The following is a 19634-nucleotide window of genomic DNA, read 5'->3' as shown; positions in this document are numbered from 1 at the left end:
ATGGGAAATAAAGGGGTGGAGCATTAACATTCGGGAAATAATGGTGTGGAGCAGTGAAAGCTGGGAAGTAAAGGGGGGTGAATAAGTGACAGATGGGAAATAAAGGGGTGGAGCATTAACATTCAGGAAATAACTGGGAGGAGCAGTGACAGTAGGATGATAAAAGGGGAGAAGGAGTGGCAGATGGGAAATAAAGGGGTGGAGCAATAACATTCAGGAAATAATGGTGTGGAGCAGTGAAAGCTGGGAAGTAAAGGGGGGTGAAGGAGTGACAGATGGGAAATAAAGGGGTGGAACATTAACATTTGAGAAATAATGGTGCGGAGCAGTGACAGTTGGGAAATAAAGGGGCACAGCAGTGAAAGGTGGGAAGTAAAGAGGAAGAGCAGTGACAGATAGGAAATAAAAAGGGCGGAGCAACAACAGATCCTTTCTCTGGGAAGACTGGGTTACAGTTACACTGGCTAGGGTACAAGAAATGAGAAGCATTGCTCTGGTCAGGAGGTGGGGGAATCATTAATGGTTGCCAGCATATAACAGGTAGGATGCATTGGCCCAGGGCGGGGTAGTACAGTGACCCACACAGGGGTACAACGGTTAGGACGCATTGGGTGGGGGTGGGGGGGTTCTGGGCCACTCTGACACCAATTCAGATTTCAGTTCATGTCAGACTGGCCAGCACAATAACATTGCGCCATACACGAAGACTATTCCCAATTGGCGTTGGTCTGCCGTATGGAATATACATGAGAAGGCTTCCATCATGGCTGACGCGGTTTGTGCGTCGGTATATTATGTTCAGATAGCCTCTCCTGTATTACCGGGAAAGGACGCAATCAGGACCCCCACACACAATTACAGGCGTGTGAAGGTATCGCGCCTGTGACGGCAGGAGAGGAGATCGGAGCGGCTGATTCACACTCTCCAGCTGGCAATCTGTTATTTTCTGGATTGTTAAACGCATTCACCATCAAAGCGAAGTTTCCGTCATACTGAACGGCTGAGCGGCGTCAGAAATCGACCTTTGATTAGAGAGATGGAGAAAGAAGAAAGGATTTCATGTCATTTCTCCCTTCCGCGGCTGTAAGCACCTCTGATCTCCAGCACGCTAAACCCGTACGGATAAAAGAGGGTGCAGCACCAACACAGGCTGAGGCGATATCTGCACACAGGCCGCCGCCTTATTCTCACCGCCAACACGTGTAGCTGAACCCAGCCGAGAAAACTAATGAGACGCCTCCTGGAATGGACAAGATCTGGGTCACAATCTACATATCACATCTACCAACGTTACATCTACATAATGAGGCCTAATGGAAAGGCAGTGGGCAGCACCGCACATCCCGGGAGGCTCCATGGAAGGCTGTGATTACATACAGCAATACATCTATGGGGGGCTCAGACAAGGAAATGAGTGCTAGGGAGAGAGTTGTCCAGGATGGTATGTACCACCATAAAATATAACGGGGAGTACCCCATGGCCCGCTGACCTCATGGGCCCCAGGACAGCTTCCCCTTCTGCATCACTATTACACCTCAAAGAGGAGGGTGAAACTACCAATCATCCCTCCAGTGCTGGTGCCCCACCCATTATGGTGTCAACCTGGGGTAGGCGCAGGCTGGTGAGGCAGCAGTAATGAGGCCCGGGATATAGAATCCAACGCACTGAAGAACCTAAAGAACAGTTACAACAACCAGGCGGGGAGGACACCTGTCTGAGAACTCACAGTCAGTGCAGTGGAGAGTGAGCAGTGGTAGGCCCGAGCCAAAGACAGCACCTGCCCAAGGAAGCAGAGTGCAGCGCGGCTGGTCCAACCCAAGAGGGAGCTTGCAGAAGTGTAGACGTAGGCCTTGCGCTTTCCCTACTCCAATCGAACCTCTCTTGGGTTGGACCAGCCACGCCGCACTCCGCTTCCCTCGACAGGTGCTGTCTTCAGCTCGGGCCTACCACTGCTCACTCTCCACTGCACTGACTGTGAGTTCTCAGACGGGTGTCCTCCCCGCCTGGTTGTTGTAACTGTTCTTCAGGTTCTTCAGTGCGTTGGATTCTGTATCCAAGGCCTCATTACTGCTGCCTCACCATGCTGCACCTACCCCAGGTTGACACCATAATGGATGGGGCACCAGCATTGCAGGGATGATTGGTGGTTTCACCCTCCTCTTTGAGGTGTAACAGCGATGCTGTCAAGGTCCTACCTTTCTTGTGCATCTCCATGTGCTGGCGTCCATCTTGGGTTTCTGCAAAGCATGGTGGGAACCTTTATGCCTTCAGGCTTTTGCGGCTCCTCCTCAGAAGGGTGTGGCTGAGCACATTTAAACCTGCTGTCTGCAAGTGCCCTCTGTATGTTCCCTTGTCTCAAGCTCTTGTACTGTTCCCGTTGCTCTCCTGGTAACCGACTCGGCTTGGACAAGACTATTCGCTGCTTTGACCCTTTACTTGACCTCCCGTTGCTGAACCCGGCCCGTGACCTGATTATTCTTTGCCTACCGTCTAGTACTGTCTGCTCCGCTGTTATTGACCCGGCCCGTCTGACTACGCTACACGTGTTCCCATCTAGCTCCCACCAGCGGTACGCCATTGGCGGCAGTCGTTACCGCAGCTGGGGTCACTCGGGGGCCGCAACCTGGTCTCAGGCTGCGTCAAGTCCATCCCCACTATCAGGGGCCCTGGTGAAGGGTAGCCTGGGGCTTAGACTCCACGCCCTGAGGGACTCTGGTCTGTGGGTAGTGGCTGTCATCAGTCGCGGCATGACCGTACCATAGGCCTGCCTGCCCATTCCATCATTCCTGCCCTGACAGGTGCAGAAGGGGAAGCTGTCCTAGGGCCCATGAGGTCAGCGGGCCATGGGGTACTCCCCATTATATTGCTCACTCTCCACTGCACTGACTGTGAGTTCTCAAATGGGCATTCTACCCACCTGGTTGTTGTAACTGTTCTTCAAGTGCTGTCCCTGACAGGTGAGTGAACTCTGCCTACAATAGGCACTCCACAAATACTTGTGAAAACCTTGGGGCAGGGACTTAAAAAGACTCCGCTTGACCCAAGATGGCCGCCAGGGTCACCTGGATGCAGCATCAATAACCTGAACTCTGCTCCGGGGCACAAAAGAAATCATGACTTCCTCTTCAACTGCAGTACCGTTCTGGTTGAGTGCCACCTACAGTGGAGACTGCACCTGCCTACACTGGAGAAAAAGTGGAATTACTGGAATCAGTCTACATCGGTGACAGCAGCCCCACCAACACACTGTTGTGCCCCTGGACCACCAATGAGAGCAATACTTGGGACATTACATGGGGCATAAGTTGTATCAGACTACCAGAAGAGCGAGTGGCCAAACCCTTCCACCAATCAGGAAGGGCTTACACTGAGTGGAAGTGTGACAGTATGGTTGGGGATCCCTAGGCCTTGTTGTGATTGGTATTTAGGTATCTATACACAGGCCAATCTGACAACAGTCACAGGACCTCTAAGTGGACATCCTGCTAAAGCCTATGATGGGATCAATACTGTCCCTTCTGATCCCACCATGTGTGCAGAGCTAAGCTCTCTGACCCCACCGCATGTGCAGTGCTGATCTCTCTGATCCCACCACATGTGCAGTGCTGAGCTCTCTGATCCCATCACGTGTGCAGTGCTGAGATCTCTGATCCAACCACGTGTTCAGTGCTGAGCTCTCTGATCCCACTACGTGTGCAATGTTCACCTTTCTGATCCCACCATGTGTGCAGTGCTGAGCTCTCTGATCCCACCACATGTGCAGTGCTGAGCTCTCTGATCCCAACACATGTTCAGTGCTGGACTCTCTGATCCCACCATGTGTGTAGTGCTGGACTCTCTGATCCCACCATGTGTGTAGTGCTGGGCTATCTGATCCCACCATGTGTGCAGAGCTAAGCTCTCTGATCCCAGCACGTGTGCAGTGCTGAGCTCTGTGATCCCACCACGTGTGCAGTGCTGAGCTCTGTGATCCCACCACGTGTGCAGTGCTGAGCTCTTTGATCCCACCACGTGTGCAGTGCTGAGCTCTCTGATCCCACCACGTGTGCAGTGCTGAGATCTCTGATCCCACCACGTGTGCAGTGCTGAGCTCTCTGATCCCACCATGTGTGCAGTGCTGAGCTCTCTGATTCTACCACGTGTGCAGTGCTGAGCTCTCTGATCCCACCACGTGTGCAGTGCTGAGCTCTTTGATCCCACCACATGTGCAGTGCTGAGTTCTCTGATCCCACCACGTGTGCAGTGCTGAGATCTCTGATCCCACCACGTGTGCAGTGCTGAGCTCTCTGATCCCACCACGTGTGCAGTTCTTGAAAGTGCTGTGATCTTTCACATATTTTACCATTTGTCTCCAGTTTAGTTCTTTAATTCCAGATGACTTCTCTACATTTTGTCAGCTGAACCATTTCCAATTGACTTTGGCGTCCCGGAGGAAATGTACGCCGCCTCTCCACTGCAGTCTGCTCACTGATCAATAACCAATTACTGAAACAGATACAGCTGGCCTGGCACGCCTCCACTCTCATCCGCAGACTAAGATGGCTGAACAGAGAGAAGGTGTGGACAGGTGCGGGTTCTGCGTCTAGAACAGAGACGTGTTCAGGAGCGCATCACCTGATGCAAGAATGGCGCAATGCCCCACCCAGAAAAAAAGTACATAATGGGGTTGATTTACTAAAACTAGAGGGTGCAAAATCTTGTGCACCTCTGCATAGAAACCAATCAGCTTCCAGTGTTTAATATAGGGGGCAGGGTATATATTGCGTGGCACAATACAGGGCAGATTATATATAGAGATGAGCGAAGAAATGAAAAATTCGATTCGACTGATTCGGCGAATTCGTGGACAATATTCGATTCGAGTCGAATAAATTCGCTGTGAATTTAACTTAAAAAAGGGTGTTTCTAGGCTTCAGAGAGACTTAATATTAGTGCAGAACACTGTACCTTTAATTTAAATGCCCTTGGAGTCTGCTGGGGAAGAGAAATAATACTGTCAGTCAGTATGACATGCAGATGAGTGCCGTCGATCTTAGAATCACCGCACACTTCACTCATTTGGGCAGTCACGGGGCCAAAACCAGAGTGTGGAGCCACAGTGTGGCGGTGGAGGCAGCAGCAATGGGAGGCCATACAGCACCCTATGACAAAAATGGAAACCACCAGCAGTGTGAGGAGACCTGAAAGTGGCACATGGCAGAGTGTGGCGATAGAGACAGCAGCAATGGGAGGCCGTACAGGGACCCATGACACACTCTGGACCTGGCAGCAGCATGAGGAGGCGGTACAGGGGCCCATGACAGATTACGGGCCTGGCAGCAGCATGAGGAGTCGGTACAGGGGCCCATGGCAGATTACGGGCCTGGCAGCAGCAATGGGAGGCCGTACAGGGACCCATGACACACTCTGGACCTGGCAGCAGCATGGGGAGGCGGTACAGGGGCCCATGACAGATTACGGGCCTGGCAGCAGCATGAGGAGTCGGTACGGGGGCCCATGACACACTCTGGACCTGGCAGCAGCATGAGGAGGCGGTACAGGGGCGCATGACAGATTACGAGCCTGGCAGCAGCAACTTGGACAGGAGGACGTTCAGCTTCTGCACCGTCGGGTGCGTGCTCGCAAACTGTTGTCTCTTGGAAACGGATTCCAAGAAAGACTGCTGACGGAATCCGTGAAGAGGAGTAGCAGGAGAAGGAGCATCTGAACGAGCGGAATATGCCAACAAGCGACAACAGGGGCCCATGACAGATTACGGGCCTGGCAGCAGCATGAGGAGTCGGTACGGGGGCCCATGGCAGATTACGGGCCTGGCAGCAGCTATGGGAGGCCCGTAATCTGCCAGCACCCTATGACAAAAAATGGAACCCACCAGCAGTGTGAGGAGACCTGAAAGTGGCACATGGCAGAGTGTGGCGATGGAGACAGCAGCAATGGGAGGCCGTACAGGGACCCATGAGAGACTCTGGACCTGGCAGCAGCATGAGGAGGCGGTATAGGGGCCCATGGCAGATTAGGGGCCTGGCAGCAGCTATGGGAGGCCCGTAATCTGCCAGCACCCTATGACAAAAAATGGAACACACCAGCAGTGTGAGGAGACCTGAAAGTGGCACATGGCAGAGTGTGGCGATGGAGGCAGCAGCAATGGGAGGCCGTACAGGGACCCATGAGAGACTCTGGACTTGGCAGCAGCATGAGGAGGCGGTATAGGGGCCCATGGCAGATTAGGGGCCTGGCAGCAGCTATGGGAGGCCCGTAATCTGCCAGCACCCTATGACAAAAAATGGAACACACCAGCAGTGTGAGGAGACCTGAAAGTGGCACATGTTTGGGGCATGATTCATGGCGGATTTAGTCAGTTGTGTCAGGAACTGGTGGTTTGAAATCCAGACTAATCCACGCCTGATTCATTTTCACAAACGTGAGTCTCTCCACACTTTGGGTGGACAGTCGTGTCCTCCGCGGAGTTGCAATACCTCCTGCCGCACTAAACACGCGCTCCGATGCCACGCTACTGGCCGGGCATGACAGCCTTTCAAGGGCAAATTCAGCTAGTTGGGGCCAAAGGTCAAGTTTCGTTGCCCAGTAGTCAAGGGGATTGTCTACCTCGGTTGGCAGGGTGCTGTCCAAGTAGGCCTAAGCCTGTTGTTTGAGGTCCTGCTCCAGGTCCACCTGATGCTGCTGCTGCTGCTGCGGCTGGTTAGTAGTTTCCTCACTGCGCTGGTGAAGAAAGCTACTCATCATCGACTGCAGACTGAGGCAGCCGCTGCTGGTGGAGCTGCCACTGCTCCTACCACCCCACCCCTCCCCTGCTGCCATGGCAGCGGAACACGAGCGCACAGGGCCCACAGTGTCTGAGGATGGACGTTGGCGCAGACAGGCAGAGACCAGCTGACTACATAGGTGTTTTTTATAGTACGTTATTTTGGCCTCCCTCTCAGCAGGTGTGAAAAAGGCCACCATTTTTGAACGGTAGCGAGGGTCCAACAAGGTGGACAGCCAAAAGTCATCCCTCTGTCTGATGGTTATTATTCGGCTGTCGCTACGCAAGCAACCGAGCATGCTATGGGCCATTTGTGCCAAGGAATGCGAGGGACTCCCTGCCTCCATCTCCACAGCATACTGCCACGGTGCGTCTAGGTCCTCTGTCTCCTCTTCCTCCTCCTCTACCAGATGCTCCTGCTCCTCCACTCCTGTCCGCTGAGTGGAAAAACCACCCATTTCACTCAATAATTCCTGAGCACCAATGTCCTCCTCTACCTCCTCCTCTTCTTCCAGTCCTGCCCCCACAGGGGCCATGTGGCGTTGAGATCTGTGCGCCACGTCTACCGCACCCTGACCAGCCATTGTTAACAGCATTTGTTCCAGGACGTGCAACAGAGGAATGACGTCGTTCATCCCATAGTCCTGCCGACTCACGAATAGCGTGGCCTCCTCAAAGGGCCTGAGCAAGCGCAGGTGTCACGCATGAGCTGCCAATGGCTGACATCTAAGTTACACAGGGAGTACCTTTATCTGCTTTTAACCTCAGGAAATCTGTGATGGCCTTTTGCTGTTCGTAAAGGCGGTCTAACATATGTAGGGTTGAATTCCACCTTGTTGCAACGTCACAGCATGAGGAGGCGGTATATAGGGGCCCATGGCAGATTAGGGGCCTGGCAGCAGCTATAGGAGGCCCGTAATCTGCCAGCACCCTATGTCAAAAAATTCAACACACCAGCAGTGTGAGGAGACCTGAAAGTGGCACATGGCAGAGTGTGGCGATGGAGACAGCAGCAATGGGAGGCCGTACAGGGACCCATGACAGACTCTGGACTTGGCAGCAGCATGAGGAGGCGGTATATAGGGGCCCATGGCAGATTAGGGGCCTGGCAGCAGCTATGGGAGGCCCGTAATCTGCCAGCACCCTATGTCAAAAAATTCTACACACCAGCAGTGTGTGAGGAGACCTGAAAGTGGCACATGGCAGAGTGTGGCGATGGAGACAGCAGCAATGGGAGGCCGTACAGGGACCCATGACAGACTCTGGACTTGGCAGCAGCATGAGGAGGCGGTATATAGGGGCCCATGGCAGATTAGGGGCCTGGCAGCAGCTATGGGAGGCCCGTAATCTGCCAGCACCCTATGTCAAAAAATTCAACACACCAGCAGTGTGTGAGGAGACCTGAAAGTGGCACATGGCAGAGTGTGGCGATGGAGAAAGCAGCAATGGGAGGCCGTACAGGGACCCATGAGAGACTCTGGACCTGGCAGCAGCATGAGGAGGCGGTATATAGGGGCCTATGGCAGATTAGGGGCCTGGCAGCAGCTATAGGAGGCCCGTAATCTGCCAGCACCCTATGTCAAAAAATTGAACACACCAGCAGTGTGTGAGGAGACCTGAAAGTGGCACATGGCAGAGTGTGGCGATGGAGACAGCAGCAATGGGAGGCCGTACAGGGACCCATGAGAGACTCTGGACCTGGCAGCAGCATGAGGAGGCGGTATATAGGGGCCTATGGCAGATTAGGGGCCTGGCAGCAGCTATAGGAGGCCCGTAATCTGCCAGCACCCTATGTCAAAAAATTCAACACACCAGCAGTGTGAGGAGACCTGAAAGTGGCACATGGCAGAGTGTGGCGATGGAGACAGCAGCAATGGGAGGCCGTACAGGCACCCATGAGAGACTCTGGACCTGGCAGCAGCATGAGGAGGCGGTATATAGGGGCCTATGGCAGATTAGGGGCCTGGCAGCAGCTATGTGAGGCCCGTAATCTGCCTGCACCCTATGTCAAAAAATTTAACACACCAGCAGTGTGAAGAGACCTGAAAGTGGCACATGGCAGCAGAGTGTGGCGATGGAGACAGCAGCAATGGGAGGCCGTACAGGGACCCATGAGAGACTCTAGACTTGGCAGCAGCATGAGGAGGCGGTATATAGGGGCCCATGGCAGATTAGGGGCCTGGCAGCAGCTATGTGAGGCCCGTAATCTGCCTGCACCCTATGTCAAAAAATTTAACACACCAGCAGTGTGAAGAGACCTGAAAGTGGCACATGGCAGCAGAGTGTGGCGATGGAGACAGCAGCAATGGGAGGCCGTACAGGGACCCATGACAGACTCTAGACTTGGCAGCAGCATGAGGAGGCGGTATATAGGGGCCCATGGCAGATTAGGGGCCTGGCAGCAGCTATGTGAGGCCCGTAATCTGCCTGCACCCTATGTCAAAAAATTTAACACACCAGCAGTGTGAAGAGACCTGAAAGTGGCACATGGCAGCAGAGTGTGGCGATGGAGACAGCAGCAATGGGAGGCCGTACAGGGACCCATGACAGACTCTAGACTTGGCAGCAGCATGAGGAGGCGGTATATAGGGGCCCATGGCAGATTAGGGGCCTGGCAGCAGCTATGTGAGGCCCGTAATCTGCCTGCACCCTATGTCAAAAAATTTAACACACCAGCAGTGTGAAGAGACCTGAAAGTGGCACATGGCAGCAGAGTGTGGCGATGGAGACAGCAGCAATGGGAGGCCGTACAGGGACCCATGACAGACTCTGGACTTGGCAGCAGCATGAGGAGGCGGTATATAGGGGCCCATGGCAGATTAGGGGCCTGGCAGCAGCTATGTGAGGCCCGTAATCTGCCTGCACCCTATGTCAAAAAATTTAACACACCAGCAGTGTGAAGAGACCTGAAAGTGGCACATGGCAGCAGAGTGTGGCGATGGAGACAGCAGCAATGGGAGGCCGTACAGGGACCCATGAGAGACTCTGGACTTGGCAGCAGCATGAGGAGGCGGTATATAGGGGCCCATGGCAGATTAGGGGCCTGGCAGCAGCTATGTGAGGCCCGTAATCTGCCTGCACCCTATGTCAAAAAATTTAACACACCAGCAGTGTGAAGAGACCTGAAAGTGGCACATGGCAGCAGAGTGTGGCGATGGAGACAGCAGCAATGGGAGGCCGTACAGGGACCATGACAGACTCTGGACTTGGCAGCAGCATGAGGAGGCGGTATATAGGGGCCCATGGCAGATTAGGGGCCTGGCAGCAGCTATGTGAGGCCCGTAATCTGCCTGCACCCTATGTCAAAAAATTTAACACACCAGCAGTGTGAAGAGACCTGAAAGTGGCACATGGCAGCAGAGTGTGGCGATGGAGACAGCAGCAATGGGAGGCCGTACAGGGACCCATGACAGACTCTAGACTTGGCAGCAGCATGAGGAGGCGGTATATAGGGGCCCATGGCAGATTAGGGGCCTGGCAGCAGCTATGTGAGGCCCGTAATCTGCCTGCACCCTATGTCAAAAAATTTAACACACCAGCAGTGTGAAGAGACCTGAAAGTGGCACATGGCAGCAGAGTGTGGCGATGGAGACAGCAGCAATGGGAGGCCGTACAGGGACCCATGAGAGACTCTGGACTTGGCAGCAGCATGAGGAGGCGGTATATAGGGGCCCATGGCAGATTAGGGGCCTGGCAGCAGCTATGTGAGGCCCGTAATCTGCCTGCACCCTATGTCAAAAAATTTAACACACCAGCAGTGTGAAGAGACCTGAAAGTGGCACATGGCAGCAGAGTGTGGCGATGGAGACAGCAGCAATGGGAGGCCGTACAGGGACCATGACAGACTCTGGACTTGGCAGCAGCATGAGGAGGCGGTATATAGGGGCCCATGGCAGATTAGGGGCCTGGCAGCAGCTATGTGAGGCCCGTAATCTGCCTGCACCCTATGTCAAAAAATTTAACACACCAGCAGTGTGAAGAGACCTGAAAGTGGCACATGGCAGCAGAGTGTGGCGATGGAGACAGCAGCAATGGGAGGCCGTACAGGGACCCATGACAGACTCTAGACTTGGCAGCAGCATGAGGAGGCGGTATATAGGGGCCCATGGCAGATTAGGGGCCTGGCAGCAGCTATGTGAGGCCCGTAATCTGCCTGCACCCTATGTCAAAAAATTTAACACACCAGCAGTGTGAAGAGACCTGAAAGTGGCACATGGCAGCAGAGTGTGGCGATGGAGACAGCAGCAATGGGAGGCCGTACAGGGACCCATGAGAGACTCTAGACTTGGCAGCAGCATGAGGAGGCGGTATATAGGGGCCCATGGCAGATTAGGGGCCTGGCAGCAGCTATGTGAGGCCCGTAATCTGCCTGCACCCTATGTCAAAAAATTAAACACACCAGCAGTGTGAAGAGACCTGAAAGTGGCACATGGCAGCAGAGTGTGGCGATGGAGACAGCAGCAATGGGAGGCCGTACAGGGACCATGACAGACTCTGGACTTGGCAGCAGCATGAGGAGGCGGTATATAGGGGCCCATGGCAGATTAGGGGCCTGGCAGCAGCTATGTGAGGCCCGTAATCTGCCTGCACCCTATGTCAAAAAATTTAACACACCAGCAGTGTGAAGAGACCTGAAAGTGGCACATGGCAGCAGAGTGTGGCGATGGAGACAGCAGCAATGGGAGGCCGTACAGGGACCCATGACAGACTCTAGACTTGGCAGCAGCATGAGGAGGCGGTATATAGGGGCCCATGGCAGATTAGGGGCCTGGCAGCAGCTATGTGAGGCCCGTAATCTGCCTGCACCCTATGTCAAAAAATTAAACACACCAGCAGTGTGAAGAGACCTGAAAGTGGCACATGGCAGCAGAGTGTGGCGATGGAGACAGCAGCAATGGGAGGCCGTACAGGGACCATGACAGACTCTGGACTTGGCAGCAGCATGAGGAGGCGGTATATAGGGGCCCATGGCAGATTAGGGGCCTGGCAGCAGCTATGTGAGGCCCGTAATCTGCCTGCACCCTATGTCAAAAAATTTAACACACCAGCAGTGTGAAGAGACCTGAAAGTGGCACATGGCAGCAGAGTGTGGCGATGGAGACAGCAGCAATGGGAGGCCGTACAGGGACCATGACAGACTCTGGACTTGGCAGCAGCATGAGGAGGCGGTATATAGGGGCCCATGGCAGATTAGGGGCCTGGCAGCAGCTATGTGAGGCCCGTAATCTGCCTGCACCCTATGTCAAAAAATTTAACACACCAGCAGTGTGAAGAGACCTGAAAGTGGCACATGGCAGAGTGTGGCGATGGAGACAGCAGCAATGGGAGGCCGTACAGGGACCCATGAGAGACTCTAGACTTGGCAGCAGCATGAGGAGGCGGTATATAGGGGCCCATGGCAGATTAGGGGCCTGGCAGCAGCTATGTGAGGCCCGTAATCTGCCTGCACCCTATGTCAAAAAATTTAACACACCAGCAGTGTGAAGAGACCTGAAAGTGGCACATGGCAGCAGAGTGTGGCGATGGAGACAGCAGCAATGGGAGGCCGTACAGGGACCATGACAGACTCTGGACTTGGCAGCAGCATGAGGAGGCGGTATATAGGGGCCCATGGCAGATTAGGGGCCTGGCAGCAGCTATGTGAGGCCCGTAATCTGCCTGCACCCTATGTCAAAAAATTAAACACACCAGCAGTGTGAAGAGACCTGAAAGTGGCACATGGCAGCAGAGTGTGGCGATGGAGACAGCAGCAATGGGAGGCCGTACAGGGACCATGACAGACTCTGGACTTGGCAGCAGCATGAGGAGGCGGTATATAGGGGCCCATGGCAGATTAGGGGCCTGGCAGCAGCTATGTGAGGCCCGTAATCTGCCTGCACCCTATGTCAAAAAATTTAACACACCAGCAGTGTGAAGAGACCTGAAAGTGGCACATGGCAGCAGAGTGTGGCGATGGAGACAGCAGCAATGGGAGGCCGTACAGGGACCCATGAGAGACTCTGGACCTAGCAGCAGCATGAGGAGGCGGTATATAGGGGCCTATGGCAGATTAGGGGCCTGGCAGCAGCTATAGGAGGCCCGTAATCTGCCAGCACCCTATGTCAAAAAATTAAACACACCAGCAGTGTGAGGAGACCTGAAAGTGGCACATGTTTGAGGCATGATTCATGGCGGATTTAGTCAGTTGTGTCAGGAACTGGTGGTTTGAAATCCAGACTAATCCACGCCTGATTCATTTTCACAAACGTGAGTCTCTCCACACTTTGGGTGGACAGTCGTGTCCTCCGCGGAGTTACAATACCTCCTGCCGCACTAAACACGCGCTCCGATGCCACGCTACTGGCCGGGCATGACAGCCTTTCAAGGGCAAATTCAGCTAGTTGGGGCCAAAGGTCAAGTTTCGTTGCCCAGTAGTCAAGGGGATTGTCTACCTCGGTTGGCAGGGTGCTGTCCAAGTAGGCCCAAGCCTGTTGTTTGAGCTCCTGCTCCAGGTCCACCTGATGCTGCTGCTGCTGCTGCGGCTGGTTAGTAGTTTCCTCACTGCGCTGGTGAAGAAAGCTACTCATCATCGACTGCAGACTGAGGCAGCCGCTGCTGGTGGAGCTGCCACTGCTCCTACCACCCCACCCCTCCCCTGCTGCCATGCCAGCGGAACGCGAGCGCACAGGGCCCACAGTGTCTGAGGATGGACGTTGGCGCACAAAGGCAGAGACCAACTGACTACATAGGTGGTTTTTATAGTACGTAATTTTGGCCTCCCTCTCAGCAGGTGTGAAAAAGGCCACCATTTTGGACCGGTAGCGAGGGTCCAACAAGGTGGACAGCCAAAAGTCATCCCTCTGTCTGATGGTTATTATTCGGCTGTCGCTACGCAAGCAACCGAGCATGCTATGGGCCATTTGTGCCAAGGAATGCGAGGGACTCCCTGCCTCCATCTCCACAGCATACTGCCACGGTGCGTCTGGGTCCTCTGTCTCCTCCTCCTCCTCCTCTACCAGATGCTCCTGCTCCTCCACTCCTGTCCGCTGAGTGGAAAAACCACCCATTTCACTCAATAATTCCTGAGCACAAATGTCCTCCTCTACCTCCTCCTCTTCTTCCTGTCCTGCCCCCACAGGGGTCATGTGGCGTTGAGATCTGTGCGCCACGTCTACCGCACCCTGACCAGCCATTGTTAACAGCATTTGTTCCAGGACGTGCAACAGAGGAATGACGTCGTTCATCCCATAGTCCTGCCGACTCACGAATAGCGTGGCCTCCTCAAAGGGCCTGAGCAAGCGGCAGGTGTCACGCATGAGCTGCCAATGGCTGACATCTAAGTTACACAGGGGAGTACCTTTATCCGCTTGTAACATCAGGAAATCGGTGATGGCCTTTCGCTGCTCGTAAAGGCGGTCTAACATGTGTAGGGTTGAATTCCACCTTGTTGCAACGTCGCAGATCAGGCGATGCTGTGGAATTCCGTTCTGCCGCTGCAGCTCAATGAGGGTGTTCTTTGCGGTGTAGGAATGGCTGAAATGCATGCACAGTTTACGTGACATTTTAAGGATGTCTTGCAGTGGGATGGTGGATTTTAGGAACCGCTTGACAACCAGATTGAACACGTGAGCCATGCATGGCGCATGGCACAACCTTCCTTGACGCAGAGCAGACACCATGTTCTTTCCGTTGTCAGTCAACATGGTTCCGATTTTTAGTTTGCGCGGAGACAGCCATCTGTCGATTTCTCTGTTCATTACACTCAGCAGTTCCTCCCCTGTGTGACTACGTTCGCCAAGGCATACCAGGTGCAGCACAGCGTGACACCGTTGCGCCCTGCACATGTGATATGCCGGTCGGGTAATGGGACTTGGCACGGGGGTGGCGGCTGAGGACACGGCGGAAAAAGAGGTGGTAGAGGCGGACATGCTTGCTGGACCAAGGACGTGCAAACGTGGAGGCAAAAGCGTCGTGACCTGTCCAAGTTGCTGGTGCGGCTGTGCCGGCACCACGTTCACCCAGTGGGCCGTAAATGACATGTACTGTCCCTGACCGTAGTTACAGCTCCACACGTCGGCGCTGCCGTGCACTTTGGCAGAGACCGACATGCTCAAAGACTGGCCCACCATCTCTTCTACATGTGAATGCAGGGCTGGCACTGCCTTTTGGGCAAAGAAATGACGGCTTGGCACTCTCCACCGCGGCGCGGCACAAGCCATCATTTCTCGGAAAGGTGCTGAGTCCACCAGTTGGAAAGGGAGGGACTGCAGCACCAGCAACTTGGACAGGAGGACGTTCAGCTTTTGCACCGTCGGGTGCGTGCTCGCAAACTGTTGTCTCTTGGATACGGATTCCAAGAAAGACTGTTGACGGAATCCGAGAAGAGGAGTAGCAGGAGAAGGAGCATCTGAACGAGCGGAAGATGCCAATGAGCGACAACTCCCCTCAGCAGAGGTGTTGGAGCCTTGACTGGCTGATAGAGGGCGATTGACGACGTCGGGTGACGGAGCAAGTAACGGAGCGGGTGATGGAGCGGGGGCTGGGGCAGGCAGAACCGCCGTATGTTTATCACGGTTTTCCCAGGCCACCGAATGGTGACGCTGCATATGCTGACGCAACGCTGTAGTCCCAACATGGGCCCCCTGGCCACGCTTGCATTTCTGGCCACATAGTCGACATACGGCTACGTTTACTTCCTCGGGCGGCTTGAGGAAAAATTGCCACACCACCGAGTAGGAAACTTTGCCCCCGCTACTCTTCACTGGCTGACTGCTACTTCCTCCGTGCGCACCGGCACCACTACTGGCCGTGGTGGTAGGCTGCAGTGGAGCTGGTGCTCTACTCCGTGGACGTTTGGCTCCACTGACACTGATGCGACCCTGCTGCTGTCTCCTGGGCAACCCACCGACTGTTTTGCTCGCTGCCAAGCTGCCACCCTCTTCTCCTGATGATGCGGAAGAAATTGCCTGATGACGACGAGGCTGCCAAGTGCGATCAACCTCCTCATCATCAAGTAGGGTCTCCGCCTCACTACTAGCCCCCTCGGCTGCGTCTGGGTCAGGAGACAGACCTGTCTCTAGACCGGCTACCGAGCCACTCTCCTCGCCAGTACTTGTTCGCTTGGCTGCTGAAAAGGCCGATGTCTCCCCCCGTTCCTGACCGCCCTCTGTTAGCTCTTCCTCACTGTACAGTGGGGCTGAGCCCACAGCATGCGATACTTCGCTTGGTGAGGGAACAGCAAAGGACAGGGGCAGGTAGAGGACACGTGATTTCAGTGGGCTTGGTCCCGGGCCATGCCAACTAACGGTTGTGTCTGACGTACCCACCGACCGTTGGCTGTAGGTGTCAGAGGTGACCTGGGAAGAGGAAGACGACCGAGCCAACCAATCAATGACGGCAGGGTTGTCGGTGGAGACACGACCGCTGGATGACACCGGGAGCACTGGCCTCTGGCTGCGAATACTGCTGCCTCGACCCCTTCCTCTGCTGCCACGTCTGCTCGCTCCTAAAACATTGCCTCCTCTGCCACTCCTCTGCATGTTGTCTGACATACTATTTAATTCAACGATTAGGTGTCCCTGAGTAACAATTCTCTGGCACTCAGTAACAATTCTGTCTGTCCCTGAGTATGAATTCTGTGGCCCTGAGTAACAATTCTGTGTCTGTGCGAGTAACAATTCTGTGTCTGTGCGAGTAACAATTCTGTGTCTGTGCAAGTAACAATTTTGTGTCTGTGCGAGTAACAATTCTCTGGCACTCAGTAACAATTCTGTCTGTCCCTGAGTAACAATTCTCTGGCACTCAGTAACAATTCTGTCTGTCCCTGAGTAACAATTCTCTGGCACTCAGTAACAATTCTGTCTGTCCCTGAGTATGAATTCTGTGGCCCTGAGTAACAATTCTGTGTCTGTGCGAGTAACAATTCTGTGTCTGTGCAAGTAACAATTTTGTGTCTGTGCGAGTAACAATTCTCTGGCACTCAGTAACAATTCTGTCTGTCCCTGAGTAACAATTCTCTGGCACTCAGTAACAATTCTGTCTGTCCCTGAGTAACAATTCTCTGGCACTCAGTAACAATTCTGTCTGTCCCTGAGTATGAATTCTGTGGCCCTGAGTAACAATTCTGTGTCTGTGCGAGTAACAATTCTGTGTCTGTGCGAGTAACAATTCTGTGTCTGTGCAAGTAACAATTTTGTGTCTGTGCGAGTAACAATTCTCTGGCACTCAGTAACAATTCTGTCTGTCCCTGAGTAACAATTCTCTGGCACTCAGTAACAATTCTGTCTGTCCCTGAGTAACAATTCTCTGGCACTCAGTAACAATTCTGTCTGTCCCTGAGTATGAATTCTGTGGCCCTGAGTAACAATTCTGTGTCTGTGCGAGTAACAATTCTGTGTCTGTGCAAGTAACAATTTTGTGTCTGTGCGAGTAACAATTCTCTGGCACTCAGTAACAATTCTGTCTGTCCCTGAGTAACAATTCTCTGGCACTCAGTAACAATTCTGTCTGTCCCTGAGTAACAATTCTCTGGCACTCAGTAACAATTCTGTCTGTCCCTGAGTATGAATTCTGTGGCCCTGAGTAACAATTCTGTGTCTGCGCGAGTAACAATTCTGTGTCTGTGCAAGTAACAATTTTGTGTCTGTGCGAGTAACAATTCTCTGGCACTCAGTAACAATTCTGTCTGTCCCTGAGTAACAATTCTCTGGCACTCAGTAACAATTCTGTCTGTCCCTGAGTAACAATTCTCTGGCACTCAGTAACAATTCTGTCTGTCCCTGAGTAACAATTCTCTGGCACTCAGTAACAATTCTGTGTCTGTGCGAGTAACAATTCTGTGTCTGTGCAAGTAACAATTTTGTGTCTGTGCGAGTAACAATTCTCTGGCACTCAGTAACAATTCTGTCTGTCCCTGAGTAACAATTCTCTGGCACTCAGTAACAATTCTGTCTGTCCCTGAGTAACAATTCTCTGGCACTCAGTAACAATTCTGTCTGTCCCTGAGTATGAATTCTGTGGCCCTGAGTAACAATTCTGTGTCTGTGCGAGTAACAATTCTGTGTCTGTGCAAGTAACAATTTTGTGTCTGTGCGAGTAACAATTCTCTGGCACTCAGTAACAATTCTGTCTGTCCCTGAGTAACAATTCTCTGGCACTCAGTAACAATTCTGTCTGTCCCTGAGTAACAATTCTCTGGCACTCAGTAACAATTCTGTCTGTCCCTGAGTATGAATTCTGTGGCCCTGAGTAACAATTCTGTGTCTGTGCGAGTAACAATTCTGTGTCTGTGCAAGTAACAATTTTGTGTCTGTGCGAGTAACAATTCTCTGGCACTCAGTAACAATTCTGTCTGTCCCTGAGTAACAATTCTCTGGCACTCAGTAACAATTCTGTCTGTCCCTGAGTAACAATTCTCTGGCACTCAGTAACAATTCTGTCTGTCCCTGAGTAACAATTCTCTGGCACTCAGTAACAATTCTGTCTGTCCCTGAGTAACAATTCTCTGGCGCTCAGTAACAATTCTGTCTGTCCCTGAGTATGAATTCTGTGGCCCTGAGTAACAATTCTGTGTCTGTGCGAGTAACAATTCTGTGTCTGTGCAAGTAACAATTTTGTGTCTGTGCGAGTAACAATTCTCTGGCACTCAGTAACAATTCTGTCTGTCCCTGAGTAACAATTCTCTGGCACTCAGTAACAATTCTGTCTGTCCCTGAGTAACAATTCTCTGGCACTCAGTAACAATTCTGTCTGTCCCTGAGTAACAATTCTCTGGCACTCAGTAACAATTCTGTCTGTCCCTGAGTAACAATTCTCTGGCACTCAGTAACAATTCTGTCTGTCCCTGAGTAACAATTCTCTGGCACTCAGTAACAATTCTGTCTGTCCCTGAGTAACAATTCTCTGGCACTCAGTAACAATTCTGTCTGTCCCTGAGTAACAATTCTGTCTGTCCCTGAGAATGAATTCTGTGGCCCTGAGTAAGAATTCTCTGGCACTCAGTAACAATTCTGTCTGTCCCTGAGTAACAATTCTCTGGCACTCAGTAACAATTCTGTCTGTCCCTGAGTAAAAATTCTGTGGCCCTAATAACGTTTCTGTGGCCCTAAGTAACAATTCTCTGGCACTGAGTAACAATTCTGTCTGTCCCTGAGTATGAATTCTGTGGCCCTAACTAGCGTTTCTTTGTCCCTAAATAACGATTCTGTGGCCCTCATTAACAAGTCTGTGTCCCTGAGTAATGGTTCTCTGTCCCTAAGTAACTTCTCTCTGTCCCCAATTCTCGTTTCTGTGGCCCTAACTCTGTCCCTGTCCCTAGTACAGAGCGGTCTGCCTCTGTTCAATGACTGCAGGCAAATGAAGATTTCCAAAATGGCCGCTATATATACCTCGACCATTACACAGTGCTGGCTGGCTGGCTGCTGATTGGCTGATGCGATCACATGTCGTTGAGGAATGCATTATGGGGCAGCGCGCCTTGTCTGCGCGCCTTCCCCGACATCCCCGCTCCGTCGCCGCACATGTCAGCCGCCATTTTCGGAAAAATTTCGATTCGCGCGTCCGAATTAGGCTGTTTTTCGGATTCGGCACGAATCGAAATTTTTCCGATATTCGACTCGAATTCCACTTCGGATACTTCGATTCGCTCATCTCTAATTATATACTTTGTGTGGCACAATACAGGGCAGATGATATACTTTGTGCGGCATGATTCAGGGCAGATTATATACTTTGTGCGGCATGATTCAGGGCAGATTATATACTTTGGTTGGCACAATTCAGGACAGATTATATACTTTGCGTGGCACGATTCAGGGCAGATTGTATACTTTGCGTGGCACGATTCAGGACAGATTATATACTTTGCGTGGCACGATTCAGGGCAGATTGTAT

At 52.7% G+C, this 19634-nt stretch overlaps 1 protein-coding gene across 1 annotated transcript in view; it reads right to left on the bottom strand.

Annotated features, from left to right (window-relative positions):
• Positions 1 to 19634, bottom strand: part of BSN (bassoon presynaptic cytomatrix protein) — a 181976-nt gene that overhangs the window by 55771 nt on the left and 106571 nt on the right. The window lies entirely within an intron of this gene.

Source organism: Staurois parvus, unplaced genomic scaffold, assembly GCF_062004578.1.
Source record: "Staurois parvus isolate SC_StPar_1 unplaced genomic scaffold, SC_StPar_1.0 ptg000496l, whole genome shotgun sequence".
Classification (NCBI taxonomy): domain Eukaryota; kingdom Metazoa; phylum Chordata; class Amphibia; order Anura; family Ranidae; genus Staurois; species Staurois parvus.
Note: the sequence above shows the minus strand (reverse complement) of the source record. Positions and strands in the feature narration are given on the sequence as shown.